The following is a 24,180-nucleotide window of genomic DNA, read 5'->3' as shown; positions in this document are numbered from 1 at the left end:
CGTAGTCTGCCACCTGTACTTTCTTCTGATCTGATGTTTGTGAATACGACGTTTGAATATCATCAGAGTCAAACAGCTTGGTGCATAGCATCTTCTGATCTTCTGACCTTGAAGTGCTTCTGAGCGTGATACCATCTTCTGATCTTCAGTGCTTCTGATCTCATGTTCTTCTGATGCTTCCATAGACCCATGTTCTGATTCTGCTTCGACCATCTTCTGATGTCTTGCCAGACCATGTTCTGATGTTGCATGCTGAACCATTTGAGACACAACTTCTGAGCGCTGAATTATGCGTACTCTTTATATATATTTCCTGAAAGGGAAATTGCATTTGATTAGAGTACCATATTATCTTAAGCAAAATTCATATTATTGTTATCATCAAAACTAAGATAATTGATAAGAACAAATCTTGTTCTAACAATCTCCCCCTTTTTGATGATGACAAAAACATATATAAATGATATGAATTTGCGATCAGAAAGAGTAGACGGCAAAAGACAAATTACACAGCTATAGCATAAGCATATGAATATGTCTCCCCCTGAGATTAACAATCTCCCCCTGAGATAAATAATCTCCCCCTGAAATAAATACTCGAAGAACTTTGATAAAAGACTTCCCTGATTATTTCGGTAGAGACGATCATATAAGCTTCTGCCTTCAGAGAATTCATAGCTTCTGACTTCTGCTTCCATTGGACAGCTTCAGAACTTGAATTTCTTTAGATCCTTAGAACACTCACAGCTTCTGATTCCTGCTTCCATCGTGGACAGCTTCAGAACTTGAATTTCTTTGATCTTCAGAACATTCACAGCTTCTGACTTCTGCTTCCATTCAGGACAGCTTCAGAACTTGAGTTTTCTGGATCTTTTTAGAACATTCACATCTTCTGATTTCTGCTTCCCTCGGATAGCTTCAGAACTTTGAATGTCTACCAACATCACTTCATGCTAGATTTGTATCAGAACATTGTTGAATGTACCAGAGCATCATCAGAGCATCTCTACATCCTGAAATGTTACAGAACAAAAACTAAACGACAAAAGTCAGCATGAACGAGTTAGAACATAAAATGTATGTTTGAACACATTATATGTATCAGAGCCATATAGGCTGAAATAATGTATCAGAGCAAATAATGTATCAGAGCCATAACATTATATGTATCAGAGCAAATAGAATTTTGTCAGAACAGGATAGACAATGATATTCAAATTCTATTTTCAGTGCTTCTGATTCATTCTTCTTTCTTGCTTCTGATCTCTGAAGCTTGACAGCACTCAGCTTGCTTCAGTTTCCAAGAGCTTATTCCTTTTACAGAATAACGCTTCTTATGGTTTTGCTTCTAGAGTTTGCTTCTGAAGATTCACTTCACTCTTCTGTACCTGCAAAACACTTAAACCATATAGAACTTGCAGTTCTTTGTTAGTGAATGTGTGGGAGCCTTTACCCAGCAACTGATAGATTTAATCAAATCATTTATCATTTATCTTTCTCCCCCTTTTTGTCATATCATCAAAAAATAGAAAAGATTCAGATGAATAAAACAGAACACATGGAGGAAGAAGATGATTTCATTAAGTTTCAACCAAAGGGTACAAAAGTACAGGATGAAAAAATCAGATGCACAGAAACAAAACAGATGCAAAGAAAAGAAAGAAACAACACAGACTCAATCTAAGATGGCCCTAGTCTTGACAAGATCTTGGCCAGCATCTCTTTAACATCGTTGTTGTGTCCTTCTTGCCTTTCAATGAAAGCATCATACTTGTCATTGAGTGAGCTTTGCTCATCCTGTCTCCTCTGAATCGCTTCTAGAGTCCTTGCAAGACGAGAAGGTTCATCAGAAGAAGCTTCACAGCTTTGATCCACAGGAATGACAACTTGATCTGCAGCTTCCATAGAAGTATCATTTGCTGGGATATCCTCAACAGGGTCTGATTCAGCAACATGATCTTTAGCATCTGCTTCTTGCATAGAAGCATCTCCATACTCTGCAGCAGGAATTTCAGAGTCTCCATTCTCTAGTGCCTGAAGAATGACAGCTAAATTCCTGGGAGCAGAGGGACCTTCAACTTCTGGTGGGTCAACAACTTCTGGAATGACCAAGCTAGGGTCTTTCTTAGAAGGGTTTTCCCTCAGATAGTCAAATAAGGTCTTGAAGTCTCCAAGCAGAACAGGATACTCAGGAATCCAGATAACCATGTCCCTGCATGGGTTTGCTTCCATTGCAGCAGCCAGTCTCAACTGTTCCATTTCATCCACAAAGGGCTTCTCCTCAGCAGCAACACAATTTCTGAGAGGATGATAGTATATACCATTATCTTCCTCCAGAAGGTAACCAGGGTAACCAGGGGCAGCAGCCACTAGTCTTTTCTGAACTCCCATTGCTTCTACTTGAAAATCCTTGCGAAATCTTCTCCAGAGATTTCTTGTAGAAACATCATCCAGACCATTTAGGAATGCATCCTTCAGAAGGTCTAGACTGCTAATCACCTCATGTCTGAAGAGTTCCAGGTATGTAGAAGGTTCAGGTTCAGGCGGATTGAAGGTGAATTTGTAGTCAGGATAGAGAAGACAGTAGGGTTGGGATTTTCTGGTAGGTAATGGATGAGATATAGAAGGTGGAGGTGCGGTGGTTGAGGAGGAGGGGATATCTGAGAGAATGATTGATGAGGTTGGAGTGTCAGATGGGATGGATTGAGGAGAGGGTGGAGTATTTGTAAAGGGAATTGGTGAGGGGAAATTATCAGAAGGAGTTGGTGGAAGAATGCTCAACGGTGTGGGGTTTAGAATGGGAGAGGAGAAGGATGATGGAGAAGGATTTTGTAAAGTGAAGTTTACTTTTGGTCCAGAAGGAGGTGATTGGGGAGAAGGTTTAGGGACAGAAGGAGGTGGAGTATAAACCTGCCTTGAAGATCTGGTTCTGTGTAGGGAGTCTCTGATCCTCTTATTTCTGTATTCAGAAGATCCCACCTTGTCAGGATCATAGGTGACCCTTAACTTCTTGGCTCTTTCAGCCTCATCTTCTTCAGCCTTTCTTTTTAACCTCGCCTGTCGTTCCTTCTTATCCTTCTTCAGAATATCCTCTTTAGACGGAAGTACTCTGCCACGGATCCAAGCAGGATCAACATCTGATTGCTTCCTCACGCAATCTTCCAAGTAAATCTTGACAACTTGATCAAGTTCTTTATGAAACAGAGAGATGAACCCTTTAACAGCAATTCTTCTAGACAGAATGTCAGGAAAGCTCGTGCACATAACAGGTACATTCTTAATGACTTCCAGTCCTAACAGATCAACACCATTGAAGATGGGACCTTGAGTTACTCCAAGAAAATGCGAGGCATTACGATTTCTGATGGAGTCCACCACTTTGCTTTCAATCAGAATGTCTGAAATCATCCTTCCGAAAGGAATGGTTGTTCTTGGAATATGAGGGTACTTCGCCCTTTCATCTTCTCTTGACTCAAAGATAGAGGTTTTCAGATTCTCAAATAGAATATGGGAGATGTTGATCTCTATCTTTTTGCCAATGCAGAAAAGAGTATACTTGTGAGTCGGACTGATGTAGGAGGAGCAGCGCATCTTTTTTCTATGGTGAAGAGAACCCAGAATAATCTCAGCCCATACTTTATAAAAAGGCCTTAAGTTGCCTGTGAAGTGAGAATCAACTCCAACAGCTGTAGAGATTTGTTTTTCAACTAGAGCCCAGTCAATTGTATGTGGTTGAAACTCAGACCAACCTTCTTCATCATCAAGATTGTACAGCTTTCTGATGAGTTTCTCAGTGATAGTCACTTCATGCCCTAGCACGAACGAAATGATGGCAGTTGGGGTAACTGTTGCATGTACCCAAAACTCCTTTACAAGTTCAGGATAAATTGGACCAACCAATCTATCAAGATATTTAGACCATCCTTGCTCAAAGATTCTTGCATCACACTGAAAGCCATTTGCTTTAAGGTTGTTGACGTCCACAGCCGATTCACATAGAACTTCCAGTTCTTTCGTGGGTATTAAGCATGTTTTCAACGGAGCATCATTTTTGCTTAAACGGTTCTGTGTGGAAGTGATACTATCTTTAGAGATTGATGAACGAGAAGATGGATTCATTATGATAATGCTTTGTGATCAAATCAAGAACTAGGGTTTGAAGAGAGATGCAACGAGATGAATGCACAAAAGAGAGAGAAAGAGAGAAAAAGTGGGAATGAAGATGAAGCGGGTTATTTAAAAGATTTAAAAAGAAATCATTATGCATTTAATGAGAAATGACATTAGGAGAGAGAACACAGTAAATGAAATGATTTAATACAGTTACCTAGGTCGGCGTCTTTTCAACTGCACGCTTTGTACAAACCGTACAGACACGTGTTCATCATCAGATAATAGATGACAGCTGTAGATATCAGAGAGATTTTACGCCTTCAAATTCTGATTACTGCTTCTGAATTGATCTAATTTCTCTTCTGGAAATACTCCTTCTGAAGTGTGCTGACATAAGTCTGAATGATCTTCTGATCCATTACTTCTGATGTACACAGCTTCTGGAGGTTTACTTCTTTGTTCTGCAGCTTCTGATAAGACAAAACTGTATCTGCAGAAATTCTTAAGCTCTTTGTTTCATCAGAAACAAGTTTATCATCAAAACAGATGTTTATTGCTTTGTCCACAATCAATGTTTCAATGTTGTATATTCTGTAGCATTTAGAGCATTCAGAATAATCAAGAATGAAACATCAATGCTTTAGAGACAAACAAAACAGATGGTTCCAAGACTAATAAACTTTCTTTTCTGAATTCCTACAAACATAGTTTCTTCAACAGATTTAAGAACCAGAACTTGAAAGGCAATCTTTCTTCCCTTCAAGTGTTGAGACCAACTTGAATCCAGGTGTCATGTCATGTTGAATGTTGTCTTCTTTGTTATCAAGAGAATCTGCAAAAGAAATAATCTTTTTCTTTGGTACCCACATCTTCTTGGGTCCTTTCTTGTTAGATTTTCTCAAGTTCTGATTGAACTTGGGTTTGACATTATAAGCAATAGGAGGAACAGCATGATAGTTCTTAATGTGAGTTTCATGATATTTCCTAGGTTGTGTCACATGCTTCTTAGTGTGTGTAATGTGAAAACTTTGAGCATGTGAAGTGTGCCTAATATCATGTGAGTGGCCATACTTGAACTGATCATACAATGGCTTGTATGTGAGTTTCATTTCATCAACAGGTTCAAGTTTGTATGGGGTTTCACCCTCATAACCAATGCCAACTCTTTTGTTTCCAGACACAGCATATATCATAGAAGCTAGCTGACTTCTGCCAATACTTCTAGATAAGAACTTCCTGAAACTTAAATCATATTCTTTCAGAATATGGTTTAGACTGGGAGTGGATTTTTCTGAATCAGAAGGAGATCCAACATTATTGGATAATTTTAAAAGTTTTTCTTTTAATTCAGAATTCTCCAACTCAAGCTTCTTTGTTTCAAATTCAAATTGCTTTTTCAGCTTTTTGTATTTGAGACTAATCTGAGACTTGAGTTCCAGAAGTTCAGTTAGACCGGAAACTAACTCATCTCTAGTAAGTTCAGAAAATACCTCTTCAGAATCTGATTCTGATGTAGATTCTGATCCATCATCTTCTGTCGCCATCAGCGCACAGTTGGCCTGCTCATCTTCTGAATCATCTTCTGACTCATCCCAGGTTGCCATAAGACCTTTCTTCTTATGAAACTTTTTCTTGGGACTTTCCTTCTGAAGATTTGGACATTCATTCCTAAAGTGTCCTGGTTCATTGCATTCATAGCACATGACCTTCTTCTTGTCAGATCTTCTGTCATCAGAAGATTCTCCATGTTCAAATTTCCTTGAACTTCTGAAGCCTCTGAACTTCCTTTGCTTGGTCTTCCAGAGTTGATTTAGCCTTCTGGAGATCAGGGACAGTTCATCTTCTTCTTCAGATTCTGATTCTTCAGGATCTTCTTCTCTGGCCTGAAAAGCGTTAGTGCATTTCTTGATATTAGATTTTAATGCAATAGACTTACCTTTCTTTTGAGGCTCATTTTCGTCCAGCTCTATTTCATGACTTCTCAAGGCGCTGATAAGCTCTTCCAGAGAAACTTCATTCAGATTCTTTGCAATCTTGAATGCAGTCACCATAGGACCCCATCTTCTGGGTAAGCTTCTGATGATCTTCTTCACATGATCAGCCTTGGTGTATCCTTTGTCAAGAACTCTCAATCCAGCAGTCAGAGTTTGAAATCTCGAGAACATCTTTTCAATGTCTTCATCATCCTCCATCTTGAAGGCTTCATACTTCTGGATTAAGGCTAGAGCTTTGGTCTCCTTGACTTGAGCGTTTCCTTCATGAGTCATTTTCAAGGACTCATATATATCATAGGCCGTTTCCCTGTTAGATATCTTCTCATACTCAGCATGAGAGATAGCATTCAGCAAAACAGTTCTGCATTTATGATGATTCCTGAAAAGCTTCTTTTGATCATCATTCATTTCTTGCCTTGACAGCTTTGCGCCACTGGCATTTACTGGATGTTTGTAACCATCCATCAGAAGATCCCATAGATCACCATCTAGACCCAGAAAATAACTTTCCAGTTTATCTTTCCAGTATTCAAAGTTTTCACCATCAAATACCGGCGGTCTAGTATAACCATTGTTACCGTTGTATTGCTCAGCAGAGCCAGATGTAGATGCAGGTGTAGGTGTAGTCTTTTCACTTTCATCAACCATCTTTTACTGAAGCGTTTTTCTCTTCCTGAATCTTTTCTAAACACGGTTAAGTGCTTGCACCTTAGAACCGGCGCTCTGATGCCAATTGAAGGATAGAAAAACACTTAGAAAGGGGGGGATTGAATAAGTGTGACTTTAAATCTTGGACGATAAAAATAAATTGCACAATTATTTTTATCCTGGTTCGCTGTTAACGAAGCTACTCCAGTCCACCCCCGCAGAGATGATTTACCTCAACTGAGGATTTAATCCACTAATCGCACGGATTACAATGGTTTTCCACTTAGTCCGCAACTAAGTCTTCCAGAGTCTTCTGATCACACACTGATCACTCCAGGAACAACTGCTTAGATACCCTCTAAGACTTTTCTAGAGTCTACTGATCAACACGATCACTCTAGGCTTAGTTCACTCCTAAGACTTCCTCTAGAGTATTCTGATCAACCTGATCACTCTAGTTACAAACTGCTCAGCCAACTGCTAAGACTTCCTAGAGTATACTGATCACACGATCACTCTAGTTCCTTACAACTTAATGTAATCAATTCTAAGAGTATTACAAATGCTTCTTAAAAGCTATAATCACAAACTGTGATATTTCTCTTATCGTTTAAGCTTAATCTCACTAAGATATTACAACAGCAATGTAGTGAGCTTTGATGAAGATGAAGATTCTGAGTTTTGATTTGAACAGCGTTTCAGCAAGTTAATTTGAATTGTCTTTGTTCAGGATTGTTAACCTTGCTTCTCATCAGAACTTCATATTTATAGGCGTTGAGAAGATGACCGTTGAATGCATTTAATGCTTTGCGTGTTCCGTACAGCATCGCATTTAATGTTATACGCTTTTGTCAACTACCTCGAGCCTTGTTCACGCTGTGTCTACTGACGTAGCCTTTAGTAGCTTTTAACGTTCCTTTTGTCAGTCAGCGTAGTCTGCCACCTGTACTTTCTTCTGATCTGATGTTTGTGAATACGACGTTTGAATATCATCAGAGTCAAACAGCTTGGTGCATAGCATCTTCTGATCTTCTGACCTTGAAGTGCTTCTGAGCGTGATACCATCTTCTGATCTTCAGTGCTTCTGATCTCATGTTCTTCTGATGCTTCCATAGACCCATGTTCTGATTCTGCTTCGACCATCTTCTGATGTCTTGCCAGACCATGTTCTGATGTTGCATGCTGAACCATTTGAGACACAACTTCTGAGCGCTGAATTATGCGTACTCTTTATATATATTTCCTGAAAGGGAAATTGCATTTGATTAGAGTACCATATTATCTTAAGCAAAATTCATATTATTGTTATCATCAAAACTAAGATAATTGATAAGAACAAATCTTGTTCTAACAGGAATATGACTTTTGGTTTTAGGAGGGTTATTCTAAAATGATGTTTTCTCTCTTCTATGAGATTTTTTTACTAGAGAGTTAAGAGCTACATTTCTCTTGAAGTTTTTGAGTCTTGTGGGTTTCTCTGTTTTGTAATAAGCTCCTATAAAAGGGTAATTCAAATATTTTTCCAAATCATTTTTTGTGTATTACTATTTTGACATTTTTCATTAATGATATCAGGGTTTTCCCTACAATGAGCAGGTTTATGTAGAATTCTCTCACTAGATCTGGGTATATTCTACCGGGTGTTTTTGTGAAGAATTATCTTAATGATGCTTGACAGGTGTGAGAGTAGGGTTTAAAACCTCTCATGAAGGTTTCTTCCATGAACCATGGTTCTAAAATTTTCTTTTCTATGATCATCTTTCTATATTCTTCATGCTTGTTTCTTCCCCTTGCTTAAGTTTGGTTCCTTGTTAACTTAGAGGTAGATGATTTTCATGTATTAAGGGTATCATGGACATGTCCTTCATCATATCGCCTTTTAGGGAAGGAAATAGATGTGTCAACTTTTTTTCTAATATAGAACGTATATTTACTGCCTTCACTTTTTTGATTCTTTACCGATTGACATTAGGAATGACTATGCAAAAAATAGGCTTGGTTTGCCTTCTTTTTATATTTCGATAATTTTGAGTGAGTTTTGGCCTAGTCCCCCCATCTTTTTTTGAGTATCAATCTTTTTTCTATATATTATCCTTCATTTAAAAAAAAAGCTAGGATGTCATCTCTCTTTTGTTGAGGTATTTTAGGTATCTGGTTTGAGGATTTCATGGTAAGCCTTATAGTAGAGAGAATTTACACAAAAACGTTTATAGAAGGAAATAAGAATGAGATGTAATAAGAGTCAAGGAATGATACCTATTTATAGCGTGTCTTATAGAGGATTTGAGCTTGTAGAATAAGAGATTTTTATGGGCAGATTGTGCTATCCCAAAATCAGATCCAATCTCTCCTTATTTAAGTTCTTTAATTGATTAAAATTTTCTTCTAATCGATTAGATTGGTCAATCTTTCTATTTTTGGTAAGATCTCCATAAATTATGAGATTTGATTGACTTGGTGTTAGCTGGAGATTTCGACCAAAGGATCATAATGCTTTGAAGTTTTGTGTTACGAAGAAGAAATGGATTTTGTGAAGCTATTCTGAATCTTTTCCCTGAAGGAGAATATTTATTTCTATCGAAGGTTATGACTGAAAAGATTCTGTAATCTTCACAAGTGCTCTTCAGCATTGGCAGAGTCGAAGCTTTGAGCGGGAAGATTTAAAATTCAAATGGAACAGCTCTGCCTGACGAACGCGTGGAAGTATCTGAAGCGAAGCAACGTTTGAAATATTGAATGTGGCAGTAATCTATGTAGAGACCGTTAGGGTCGAACTAGTATAAATAGAAGTCTAAATGTTTAGATTTGGTGTGTTCAAACAGATATACAAAAATTCACTAAAATACTCAAAGTACCAGCGTTAGAGAAACGAGTCTTTGCTGAACAAATGTATGTGCAAGAACACCTTGTTTATTTTATTCAAAGTCCATTTATTGCCTTTATATAAACACAAGTTACTTTGCATTACCTTATCGTTATTTTGTTTCCAGTCAAATTTACATTTCGCTTTATCGTCTTTACTTTCAAAATCCTTTACCTTAATGTTATATTCTTTTATTTTCATAGCAAGTTTTATAGATTTTGTCAAAGTCTTTACATTTCTTTATTTTATGGTTCATTGTCGAACCCTAGTTATTACAAAGTCATTTGTCATCATACAGAAACTTAATCATCTAAATATAAAATCAAAACAATGAGTCGGATTATAAGAACCCTAGCATTCGAGACACATGTCCTAGGATTAATCTAGTCGATCTTGTAAGTTACCAAAGATACATTGTTTGGAAGACTAGCGGTTGTTTGTCAGAAATCATTGGTAAACACTTGGCGCGCAAGATGTGCTTGGATTTGATTTGAAAATATATTTTCCAATATTTCTTAATAGATTAACAATACGTGTTAATCAATTAAGACACCATCTTTCAGCTTTCTAGGTGCTTGTTGGGCCTTGGGATGGATTTTTGTCTCTATGTACTCCCATTTGTATTCGTTTACTTATTTAGCTATGAAACTTAACAAACATGCTCATTTCATGGGTTAGAAGGAATTTTATTCAAATGAAAGTAATTAAAATAAATAAAAATAAATATTTTAATGAGTTAATCAGATTTTCCTGATAATTTTAGCCTTAAATAATTTTGCCTCTTTCTATCAAAAAGTTTCCTAATAAATATTTTCCCATGAGGGAACAACACCTTACGGTGTATCCTCCTCCACACGTCATTGGATGAGAGATTCGCTAAAATAATAGAATGGATAAGTTCATTACTGACGTACTCATTCAACTGATCATTTCAGATCATTAGTTTTGAGGTGCTCTCAAAATATATTTCTTGGATCACAGCGATTTATATTTGTAATCATCGTTCATCCTCAGAATCAAAGGTTTCAAACTATATATACTCCTAGAGTATACAGATTCTTTGTAAATCGTCTTCAAATAATCATTTTAGAACTTCAGGCTGCAAAGCATTCCTGCAAAATATTTAAGGTTTCACCTTTGATGCCCATATCATCTTCTTGGGCCCAAGTGCATTAGTTATAGATGATCTAAGGTGATTACCTTTAGATCTTTTTAATTTAAAGCAAAAACATTTCAAGTGTCCAATTTTCTTACAGTGAGTGCATTTATATACTGGATACTTCTCTTTTCTGAGATCTTCATTTTCTGATCTCAAGAACGCATCTTCCTCGCTGGGTGCTTTTGAGCATATTCTATCTTCTTTGTTTGAAGATGATTCTTTCATGATTCTCCCGAAGGTTGATGTCTCTTTTCCTATTCTTTGTTTTGATGTTGAAGAAACTTCTTCATCTTCTTTTTCGTTCTTTGAATAAGGGGATCCTTCGTCTGATGTTGATCGTTCAATGATTGAGTATGTTCTTTCGAAGGATTGAACCAGAGTTGTATGATAGGATTAAGACGAGGATGATGATTCTTCAATTTGGTTTTGTTCATCTTTAAGCATTTGAATCAACTCATTCATATTCTTTATGATCCCCTTCTTTCTTGATTTTTCCTCAAATTCATGAAGGTTTTCATCTATAGATTTCAGAGTTTGATTAATTATTCGATTCTTAATTTTTAGATATTTGTTAATGAAATAGTTTCCCACAAGGGTTCCCGTGTTTCTAAAAATAGAAGATCACCGAAGACCAGTATTTGTATCTTCTTTGCCTCATGTGTTCATATTCTCTAGCTCGACACTTGGAGAAATATCATATGTCTTTCCCAGAGTATCCCAAATTTCCTTGGCGATTTTACAATGACAAACAGAGAAAAAAAGTATTATCATCTAAAGAAATTATTATGAAATTCTTAGGTTTAATATCTATATCTATAATTCTCTTTTCTTCTTCGGTTCAAAGAGAATAAGATTTATCCACAATTTCATCATTAATTTAATGGGAGGGGTAAACCAGACCTTTTATAATTGTTTCCTAAAAATTATAATCTAAGCTTTCAAGAATTTTTTTGAATCTATCTTGCCAAATAAAAAAGTTGCTATTTTCAAAAGGTGGTGGTGACTTTAAAAAAGATCTTGTGTAGAAAGTCTCTCCCCCTGACATGATTAGTCCTTAAACAAGAGTTAGGCTCTGATGCGACTTGTTGGACTTAAGAATTCACACACAATAAGTGGGGGGGGGGGGGGGGGGGGGGGGGGGGGGTAAAAACTTGGTTTTGAAAACTTTTGGCAAGTTAAATCAGAGTTTAAAAACATGTTCGATTCATCATCAGACAATTTCAAAGTGACGATGATATGAGCATGATTGTCTTTGAGGACGTGCAAGACAGACTACCTTACGGGACCCAAAATTTGTCATAGTTAAACCATGGCTTAATATAGCCTCATAAATTATTGTCACGGTTAAATCGTGGTTAAATAGGGTCTCTATTTGTTATTTCATGGTTAAACTACGACAAACTTACACATAACCTCCAACAACTTGAGACGACTATAGATATGAGAATCATGTTCTCGATATTTGGTTAGTATATTACTAGAGGACCGATTGAATTAGAGGCTACCTTGGTGAGATCCGTTCGTCCTATATGTTCAAGTCTAATTTGCCCCAAGATATTTAATGAATTTGTGGCGTGCATAATGATATATGATGAAGAACTAACTAGTTGTCCAATCTATCACCTTGTTTATATTTAAATGTCATTTTCAGTTATTCACAAACTATTGATGGTGTTTCGCATACAATACATTGTTGAATTTCATATAATTTAATGAAGTTTTAATGTTCATAAATTCAACGATTCTCTAAAATTAAAATGCTTCAAAAACACACTTCATATTACAGAATTAGGAGAGCATTTTGTCAAAATGAAAGATTCTAACTGTGACAAGAAATTCACTAATTTTAATGTTGATGCGTTCTCTGAATTTAAATTCAAACTGAACACCAATAGTTAAACTTAAACACGATGTTATATTAATCTCAACCGATTGACAAAAAAATTAATTAATTAATCTCAATCAAGGGTTATGAGATATTTTTCATACATTAATTTTAGAAACACCCCATATTTAACGAAATGTGTATATGATCATGATAGTATACAAAAGACCCATTTACATGTAGTTTTCGATAGGGGTGCTCGCGGTGCGGTTTGGGCGGTTTTGACGAAAAAAATCATCCGAACCGCAAGAGAAAAAATAGTGCGGTTTGGTTTGGTTCGGTTGGCTTTTAAAAAAAATCCGAACCAAACCAAACCAAACTAATGCGGTTTGGTTCGGTTCGGTTGGTTCGGTTTTTTACAAATATTTTATTGAGCCATACATATACATATAGATGATAACATAATTTTGTATTTATACATTCATACACTATCAAATAACAATAAAACTCGTCATATTTTGACAACAATTTTCCATTTAATATGTAAATATTAAATTAGATAAAAGTGGAATATTAAACATAAAATAATAGCATAAAACAATATAAAAATTATTATAACGAAACAAAAAAATAGAAGAGACGAAAGATTAGTGAAAGTGAAAAAGAAAAAAAGTGTTGAGAGATTAGAGAAGAAGATATGCGATAAAAACGAAACTGAAATACGGAATATTTACATAAAAATGAGAAGGTGAAAAAGAAAGAATATAAGAGAGTAGAGATTATAGAAGAAGAGGGAAGATGTATGTGGCAAAGAAGGTGCGATAATGTTATTAGAGATTTTAGAAGATCGGGATTGAAATTATATGTGTAAGGATGAGAAAATTGTTCGTAATCATAATGCTAATGTATAATAAGTTTAAGTTTGGGTTGGATGTGAGTTAGTAAAATTTAGGTTGTAACATAGTGCGGTTTGATTCGGTTTGGTTCGGTTTACAAAATATAAACCGCAAACCGAACCGAACCGTGCGGTTTTGTAAAAACTGACCCAAACTAATCCGAACCAAATGCGGTTTTTTGCGGTTTCGGTTTGGTTTGGTTTGGTTTGCGGTTTTCTATTGGGTTGGTTTGGTTTTGATCACCCCTAGTTTTCGATCTCAATCTCTTCTATCTCTAAAAAAAAGGTACACCATTTAAATTATTCAATAATAAAATTAATCTAAAGCAAATTTGAAAGCTACTTTGAATCCATATGATTAACATTAAAAAATATGTAACAAAGTTTCATACTTTATACTTTATTATGTATGATGATTATTGACCTGGCTGTCTGGTAGATAGTGACCAGTCCATTATAGCTCACTGAAATATTGTCTCCATTCTGAGCAGCAGTGGTTTAGTTATTTTGGGGGGTCCTCCTCTTCCTCCCTCACTCTCCATCCTTGTATTGCTAAATAAGTAAATGGTACTAAAGTGACAGTTACACGTCATATGAACAATTATATGACTGAATTACAGACAAACAAAAGATGGCCAAGCAAAGTCCTTCCACACATCCTATGATTAATATTCCACCCAATTGGGGTGGGTGTCTTCTTTTGAACCACATGTTTCAAATATTATTTTAATTGAGTCATGGACATTTATTTATGCACCTTTCAATCTGGTCTAGAATAACTTTTATTGGGACTTAGAGAAAAACATCTCATGATTTGATTAGACCCCAAAGTGTCATGAAAGAGTCATAATAATGCGAGCGGTGTGAAAAATACTAGAAAGGGGAGTTTGAATAAGGTTTTTAACAAATAAAACTTTGATAAAAAACAACTTCCTTCTTAAACAACAAATTCTTTACTCTTGATAATAACTATAAAATATAAGAAGAAAAGAACAATGTATGTTAATACTGATTCACTTGAGAAATTCTCAAGCTAGTCTAGTCCACCCGCCAAGGTGATTTCGCCTCTCTCAATCGAGGTCTTAATCCACTATAACCAAACTGATTACAAATACATGGGCAACCGCCGATGACTAACACTGCACAAGCTACCCACAAGTGACTAACAATACAATGTACAAGCAACCACAAGTGACTAACAACCCTGTACAAGCAACCACAAGTGACTAACCCTAACTGCACAAGCAATCGCAAGTGACTAACCATGCACAAGCAACCACAAGTGAATAACCCTACACAAGCAACCGCCCGTGACTAACAACCTTTAAGACTCTCTAGTCCTAAACTTCTCAAAACTACTGACCAACAGGTCTCTTGAGGCATAATCAAACAACTGTTTGAATCAAAGTTTGTTTATAGTATAAGTGCTTATACACAAGCTGAATGTAAACGATATATTTTAAGTTCTAGACTTAAGAGTATAAAGCTATGAATAGTCTTTCAAAAATGGATATGATCGTGAGTTAGTAGCTTTCTCTCGAGTCTTCAAGCCCTTTATATAGCCAATATAATAATATATCCGTTGGAGGGCAATCCTGGAACTTCCATAAGTTTGGCGGTTTGATCGTAGTGGGAAACAAGATAGTACCCATCGTTCGTCCTTTCTCAGTAGTGGAACGAAACATTCGTCTGTATCTTGTACCTCGTACTACATAATGTTATCTTCTATTCTTCTTGAACTTCAGAGGCTCACAACATGAGTTGGAAGAAAAGAAAATAAGCTTTGGATCTTCAGAACTTCAAGTCTTCAGAACCACATCTTCAGAGTCTTCAGCACTTGGTCTTCAGAACCATTTGTCTTCAGAAACATAAATCTCCAGAGTCTTCAAAACTGCGTCTTCAGAGTCTTTCAGCACTTGATCTTCAGATTGATTTTTCAGACTTCGTATCAGAGTGATAACTTTAGATGCTTCTGAAGCTTTGCTACTGCTCATGAGAACGTGTGTAGCGCAGATGCGGAATTTGGTATCTTCTGATGTATTGGCCACACCTTTCATCAGATTTAGAACCTGTTTGTTAAACGCTCAAAGCAACAAACATTAGAGTACCAAAATTGTTCATACAAACATACTCATTTGTTATCATCAAAACTCAGAGATATATTGCAGAGCCAATTCTTGTTCTAATAGAATGGACATGCGCGATAAGATGAGCCATATGCCACTTAAATAGAACTTGGGTGGTCAGACCCAAGTTCACGTCCACGTCCATTATAGGCTAACTATTTCAGTACGTAGCAGGAGAGGTGTCCCAAAAATGGCATGTTTTAATCAGGGATGCTGAGAAAATCACTATATATGCAAAAGACTTACGGTGTTAGAACGATACCGATCTTGTGAATTTTTTCCAAGTCTCCGTAAACTCGACTCAAATCAGTCTATAGCCTAAAGCTTTCAAGAAGATGCATTTTTTTATTGATTGAAATTAAACAAAATACTAACAAAAACAAATAAAACACACGATTCCCTCCCCCACACTTAAACTAAGCATTGCCCTCAATGAAAGGACATTACTAATAAAGTAGAGAGAAGGAAAGAAAGACTCCCTGATCAAGTTGCAGTGTAGTTAGGTGCTTCCAAAGAAAGCTCCTCTATGCTGACATCTTCAGGCACCGAACTTTCATGGAATAACTTCAGCCGCTGCCCGTTAACCTTGAAGACTTTGTCAGTGCCTGCACTTTTTATTTCTACTGCACCATGAGGGAAAACATTAGTAACAACAAAGGGGCCAATCCATTTGGATCGAAGTTTCCTAGCCATAAGCTTAAGGCGGGAGTTAAACAGTAAAACCTGTTGACCCACAGAAAATTCCTTCCTAGAAATCATCTTATCATGGAAGTGCTTAGTTTTCTCTTTATAAATCCTAGAGCTCTCATAAGCCTCTAATCTAAGCTCTTCCAACTGCTGTAATGGGAGTCTTCTTTGTATACCTGCTTGTTGCATCTCCAAATTACAACTTTTCACCGCCCAAAAAGCACGGTGTTCTATGTCAACAGGAAGATGACATGCCTTACCAAAAACAAGTCGATAAGGAGACATCCCAATGGGTGTCTTGAAAGCTGTCCTTTGAGCCTAAAGTGCGTCTTCTAGACGGCGGCTCCAGTCTTTCCTGTTTGGCTGCACCATTTTCTCTAAAACCTGTTTGATCTCTCTGTTTGAGATCTCAGCTTGCCCATTAGTCTGTGGGTGATATGCAGTAGAGACTCTGTGCACAAATCCATACTTTCGGAGTAAAGCTTCCATGGTGCGGTTACAGAAATGAGTGCCTTGGTCACTTATGATAGCTCGCGGTATTCCAAACCTGCAAAATATATTAGACCTGACAAAATCTGCAACAACTCGAGAATCATTAGTCCTAGTGGGGATAGCTTCCACCCACTTTGAAACATAATCAACAACAAGTAAAATGTAAAGGAAACCAAATGATACAGGAAAAGGACCCATGAAATCGATTCCCCATACATCAAATACCTCACAGAAAAGCATAGGCTGCTGAGGCATTTCACTCTTGCGAGTGATGTTTGTACCTGCTATCTGACACTCTTTACAAGTGCGGTAAGTCTCAAAAGCATCCTTGAAAATAGTTGGCCAATAGAAACCTAAATCAAGGACTTTTCTCGCAGTCCTTTGCGGACCAAAGTGTCCGCCGACTTGAGATGCATGAGAAAATTTCAAAATAGATTCAATCTTATTGCCGGGGACACATCTCCTAATTACCTGATCACTACCAAACTTCCATAGATATGGATCATCCCAAACATAATATTTGGCATCACTCTTGAGTTTGTGAACCTGTGATCTAGATGCACCTGTAGGAAAAACACCAGCAACAAGAAAATTAACAATGTCAGCAAACCAAGGTGTAATCCCATGCAAAATAAACAACTGCTCATCAGGAAAGTCATCCTGAATAGGAAAAGGGACTTCATCTATCTCTATACTGCTCAAGTGGTCAGCCACTAAGTTCTCAGCTCCACTTTTGTCTTTAATCTCGACATTAAACTCTTGGAGCAACAACACCCACCGAATCAATCTCGGTTTTGCATCCGGCTTCTTCAGCAAGTTCTTTAAAGCTGCATGGTTAGTAAAAACAACAACCTCGGAACCTAGCAAATAAGATCTGAATTTGTCAAGAGCAAAAACAATAGCTAGCAGTTCTTTTTCAATGGTAGTGTAATTTGACTGTGCAGAATCTAAAGTCCTAGAAGCATAGTAAATAACATGGGCAGCCTTGTCAACTCTTTGTGCAAGGATATCCCCAACAACATAATTAGAAGCGTCACACATGAGCTCAAAAGGAAGTGTCTAGTCAGGGGGCTGAATGATGGGAGCGGAGGTCAGTTCTTTCTTCAAGAAGTCAAACGCTTATTTTCATTTGTCATCAAAATCGAAAGTGACATCATTCTTCAACAAGTTTGACATCGGAAGAGCTATCTTGCTGAAATCCTTGATGAAACGCCTGTAAAAACCTGCATGACCAAGAAAAGAATGAATCTCGCGAATGCAAGAAGGGTAAGGCAGTGTAGAAATCACATCAATCTTAGCAGGGTCAACAGAAATTCCTTTTTCAGAAATAATGTGACCAAGAACAGTTCTCTGCTCAACCATAAAATGACATTTTTCATAATTCAACACAAGGTTAGTCTCGATGCATCTTTCTAAAATCAAGCTTAAACTGTTCAAGCATGCATCAAAAGAGGAACCATAGACAGTAAAGTCATCCATAAACACTTCCATGCAATTTTCAATAAAATCAGAGAAAATACTCATCATGCATCGTTGGAAAGTGCCAGGAGCATTGCAAAGGCCAAAAGGCATCCTCCTGTAAGCAAATGTACCGAATGGGCACGTGAAAATGGTCTTTTCTTGATCTTCATATGCAATATGAATCTGAAAGTAACCTGAAAAACCATCAAGAAAACAATAATGTGATTTACCAGCTAGCCGTTCAAGCATCTGGTCAATGAACGACAAAGGAAAGTGATCCTTTCTAGTAGCCTGGTTCAATCTCCTGTAATCAATACAAACTCTCCAGCTGTTCTGGACTCTAGTGGGAACACGTTCATTCTTTTCATTTTTTACCACTGTGAGTCCAGATTTCTTAGGTACAACCTGTATTGGACTTACCAACTTACTGTCAGAGATAGGATAAATGATACCTGCTTGCAAGAGTTTGGTTACCTCTTTCTTTAAAACATCAAGAATCAAAGGATTAAGCCTCCTTTGGGGATGCCTTACTGTTTTCGCTCCATCCTCAAGTAAAATCCTGTGCATGCACATCGAAGGACTAATACTTGGAAGGTCGGCTAATGTCCACCCGATTACTTTCTTGTGCCTCTTCAAAACCTGCAAAAGTTTGTATTCTTGATCGAATTCAAGGTTAGAAGAGATAATAACAGGAAGTTTTTCATTACGCTCCAAGTAAGCATATTTCAGGTTCTCAAGGAGCTCTTTTAGCTCTAAGGACGGGGGTTGCTCGATGGATGGAAGGCTTGGGGCAGCCGGGATGTCAAGAGCATCAACTGCAAAAACAGCTTCATCGGTAACAGCTTCACATGTGGGAAACACATCATCCTGCAAAGCATCATTAATCTCAGCACAAACAACACACACGTTAGTGTCAGTGCAATCAGAACACGAGTAAATATCATCAAATCCCGATAAAGACGGAAAATCCATAGAAAATAATTCAGAACAGGTGTCATCAACTAATTCAGATATTAACTCAATATTAAAAATTGAATGCTCCTCCACAGGGTGTTTCATGGCATCGAAGATATTAAATTTTGCAACAATGTCACCAAATTCCATGGACATGGTTCCATCGTCAACATCAATTTTTGTCTTCACCATTTTCATGAACGGCCTGCCTAAAATGATGGGAGCTCTGCTTGTCTTGGTTTCTCCTTCCATGTCTAGAATATAGAAATCTGCAGGAAAAATCAAATTGTTAACTTGAACAAGAACATCTTTGACTACCCCGGCGGGTCGAGCATTGCTCCTGTTCGCCAATTGAATGATTAAACCTGTATGCTGCAAAGGACCAAGACAAAGGTTATTATAAACAGAAGTAGGCATAACATTAATGCCCGCTCCCAAATCAAGCATGCAATTCTCAAATTTACTATCCCCGATGGTGCAAGGAATATCAAATGTTCCCGGATCCTTATGCTTTTGTGGCAGAACCTGAGTAGTGAGGGCTGAAACATTTTGCTCGCCTACAACCTTTTCGGATGATTGTTTGGGCTGAATAAAGGCAGAAATATTTCGTCCTAAGTTCACTGTTTCACTTCCCTTAATCCTCCTCTCGTTGGTACACAAATCTTTCAGAAACTTTGCATACTTAGGAATTTGCTTAATAACATCAAGTAGCGGAATGTTTACCGCAAATTTTTGGAAAACATCCAATATCTCTCTTTCTTTGTCTCCCTCCTCAATTCTTTTATTTTTCAAAACTCTATGCGGGAAGGGGACTGGTGGCTCATACTCCTTTTCTTTATTTTTTTCAGTTTCGACCACAACAGAAGAAGGAGAAGAAAGTTCAACTGGAGGAGGTTCAGAAGAAGAAAGTTCAGAAGTTACCTCAATGATTTTTTTATTCTTTTCAGGGGCTGTTTCTGTAACTTTCCCAGATCGCAAAGAAATAGCACTCACATTAGCATTAGGACCATTTGGATTGACAACTGTCTGGGCTGGAAGTTGGTTCGAACCTTGAGCTTGCATGTTATTTATTTGAGTAGTAAGCTGTCCCATCTGTGTGTTCAAGATCTGAATGCTAGCATTGGTCCTTTGTTGGAACTGAAGGTTGTTCACGGCCATTTGTTTATCAAGATCTTCCAAGGATGGTCCGGAAATAGCTGGAGGGGTGTGATGTGGCTAGGGTAATGGTACGGTCAGCTGTTGTTGGGAGGGCTGCTGATTTCCATATCGAAGGTTGGGATGATTCCTCCAATTGGGATGATATTTGTTGGTGGACAGGTCAGGGGTGTTGTTATACCTGTTCTGGTTGTAAAGGTTGGCTGCATAAGCTTGAGGCAGCTCGGTAACAGTATCATCTTTAGGAAGAGGACAAGTATCGGTCGGATGATCATGAGTTGTACAAATGCCACATACAGTTGCTGTTTGAGGTTTTGCTACTGCAAGTTGTTTGACTAATGTGGTCAGCTCATCAATTCTGGTTTCTAAAGCTTTGTTCGAAGAACCCTGAATTTGATGCACACCCTTGGTCTGGACATAATTGGTTCGAGTGGTGAACTGCTGTGAATTTAAGGACATATTCTCAATAAGGGCCCTGGCAGCAGCTGGAGTTTTGTCAACAAGTGCTCCACCACTAGCAGCATCAAGAATGTTTCTATCCATAGGTAACAACCCCTCATAAAAGTACTGAATGAGAAGTTGCTCGGTAATCTGATGTTGAGGACAACTTGAAACCAACTTCTTGAACCTATCCCAGTACTCAGCCAATGACTCATTTTCTTGTCTAATACCACATATTTATTTTCGGATTGAAGCAGCTCTAGAGGCAGGAAAATATCTCTCCAAGAACACTCTTTTCTGAGTATTCCAGATTGTGATTGAATTCGGTTCGAGATCGTATATCCAGTCCTTCGCTGCACCCTGCAAAGAAAAAGGAAAAGCACGAAGTTTGATATGATCTTCAGTGATCCCTTCAGGCTTCAATGGTGTGGAGCACACCACCTGGAATTCCTTCAAATGTTTGTGCGGATCCTCACCTGCAAGACCATTAAACTTTGGCAACAAGTGTATTAAACCCGATTTTAATTCAAAAGGAACATCAACAGTATCATATTCAATACACAAGCCATTATAATTCACATCAGGGGCTGCAAGTTGCCTTAGAGTTCTATTGTCAGCCATTTCAAAAGCAAATTCAGAATCAGAATCAAACAAGTTATGCAAATAATCAGACTCAGAATCATACTCAGCTATGGTCGGTGAAGGTGAACTATTGCTAGCCTGGCCTGCTCTACGAAGTGTGTCCAAGGTTCTCTCTACCTCAGGATCAAAAGCAACAAGTTCAGGACAGGAAGACCTAATAGCCAGGACTAGTGCACAGCAATGCAGCAACAATCGTGAAAATGCCAACTATGTCCCTAAAACAAACACAATGAAGCAAATCGATTAAAAAAATTCAAAAAAATAAACTAACACCGAAATTAATCAAACGACGTAAAAATAAAATTTTGATAATTTTTTTGGATTTTTTCGACTCTATGAAAACAAAAAATAAATCATTAAAAATAGTAAAAAGCCTTTTGACGGGGGAATTATTTTACACCTAACTGTCGGGACAGATTTTCGAAACGGTGCAATTTTCCCAAAAACCGGTTTTTCGACTCAAAAGGCGTTATGGCCGAAACCGCGAGGAACCTATGGCCAAAACACACAAACACTAAACCTAAGACTCTAAAATCAATTAATAATAACAAGAATCCCCGACAATGACGCCAATTTGATCCGCTGTCGCGCGCAGATCAAATTGAGTTGTTTTTCAAAACCGTAGTACATCGACAAATTAACTCAAATATTGTCTCTCAAGGACTCTTAGTTATTACTAACTGAAATCGAATTGGGGGGGTTTGGTTTGATGGTCGAATTAGAAAAAGTGCTTAAAATAAGTGATTCTAAGAATAAGTTGTTATGAAAATAAGTGATTATGGGATAAGCCAATCTACTGATTCAGTTCCTACCAATCACCGATTATTATAATTTCACTATCCTAAGCGGATTCCATTCCTGTTCGATTATAACATTAATCAACAAGCGCAACAACATTATCAGAATTATATTTCCCGTTTGCCGAATTAAGCATTCGGTTAAGCATACAGCGGATTAACGATTAAGCAACGATAAAATGCAAATAAATTGGAAAACATAAATCAATCGAACCAAACAATCTACTCTATGAATAATCAGATTAATCAAATGATAAACACAAAGTAGAATTGAAGGAATTGGAATTATAATGCAAAATTATATTAATCTCATAGTTTAGGAACCTGAATACGGAAGATTAACCAAAAGCGATTAGTTCACCATAGCCATTCGTACAAGCTTCGATTTTTTTCGTGAATAGTGATGATGATGAACAGTACTCGGCTGCTGCCCTATGGAAAAATAATACAACCCGTTTTTACAATCCCACTAGGTCTAACATACGACCCAGGCCCAAAACTAATGACTCGAAACTTAAATAAAACTAGTGCTGCAACTTCAACGAATTTTCTGGCCCTGCTACAGTCCGATTCTGACTTTGACTCCAACATGAAAGTCGTATCTCTCTCTCTTAGCTTTCCGGAGATTATTAGAATGCCTCAATCGGACTCCTGGAACTCCAGTTATGATCGTTTCCGTGCAGACTGCTAATGCTGAAAAATTAATACGAAAAACAAATAAGTGCAAAAATAAAATAAAATATAAAAACATATTAAAACATAAAAATAAATAAAACAAATCGAAGAAATGCTTGAGTACAAACATGGAAGAACGTGCATCAAAATGCCCTGATCAAATTCCCCCACACTTGAACTTTTGCACTCCGAGCAAAATGAAAAACACAACAAAGAAAACACAAATACATCAACAGTTACTCATCCTAGGCTTCAAATCTACTTCGGGTAAGTTTGCATCGATAGGTACTAATATTGCATACTAAGGATATCGTAAGAACACTAACCACATTTATGCAGACATAAGCCTCCTAAATACACAAACCAATTCAAATCATATTATTATACAATAGCCTAACTTACTCATCCTTTTTGCTCTTTTTCATTCAGGCGCAATCACATTAAGCCCGTTATCTCCACACACTTATAGCAAGACGACCGGTTAGTGACTCTGATCCTTTTCTGCACGGGGTTCTAGTACTTATGTGGCATAACCCTTTGCTTACTCAGTTGTAGTTGCGGGGGATCGGACCATAATCCGCCCTAGCAAGTTCAGCACCAGAAACCGCTGAACCAACTAACAAAGAGTTTTGAAATATTTGTTTTTTTGAAGGTTCCACAACATCATCATACTTCGGTATATAACGACAAACATATAACTTCACATATTTACAAAATCATCACAACGTCGTCATCATCATCATTTACTTCACAAAATATTCGTCACAAGGCACACGCCCATATCACAATTATAACCTATTATAAAAGGTAATAACTCTTCACCCATAACACCACAACTTCATATAACAACAGAATAATTCCGACAATTCACCAAATCAACGGTCGATACCATTAGCAAAATAATCACAAAGATATTCACAATAAATCACAATTACGGTCAAATTCTCAAGATATCGTAATTTACCGATAAACCGAATAGTTAATCTAAGTTCAAGTTTATTCCAATTAAATAGGCTTATTGAAAATTCATTTCAATCATTAATTTAATCGATAGATTAATATCACAATTTCGGCAACATAATCCCACCACGTTAATGTACTAATTAAACTTAGCTACCACGTAAATTTCCATCAAATTCCGGACAACTAATTATACCGCTTAATTCGGCTATTACGATCAAACGGGACTGTTTTGCATTTTATTAGTTCTGTATCTACTACTATTATACACTTCGTATCCTACTGTTTCTATT

This window comes from Vicia villosa, linkage group LG5 (assembly GCF_029867415.1).
Source record: "Vicia villosa cultivar HV-30 ecotype Madison, WI linkage group LG5, Vvil1.0, whole genome shotgun sequence".
NCBI classification, from domain to species: Eukaryota; Viridiplantae; Streptophyta; class Magnoliopsida; order Fabales; family Fabaceae; genus Vicia; species Vicia villosa.
Note: the sequence above shows the minus strand (reverse complement) of the source record.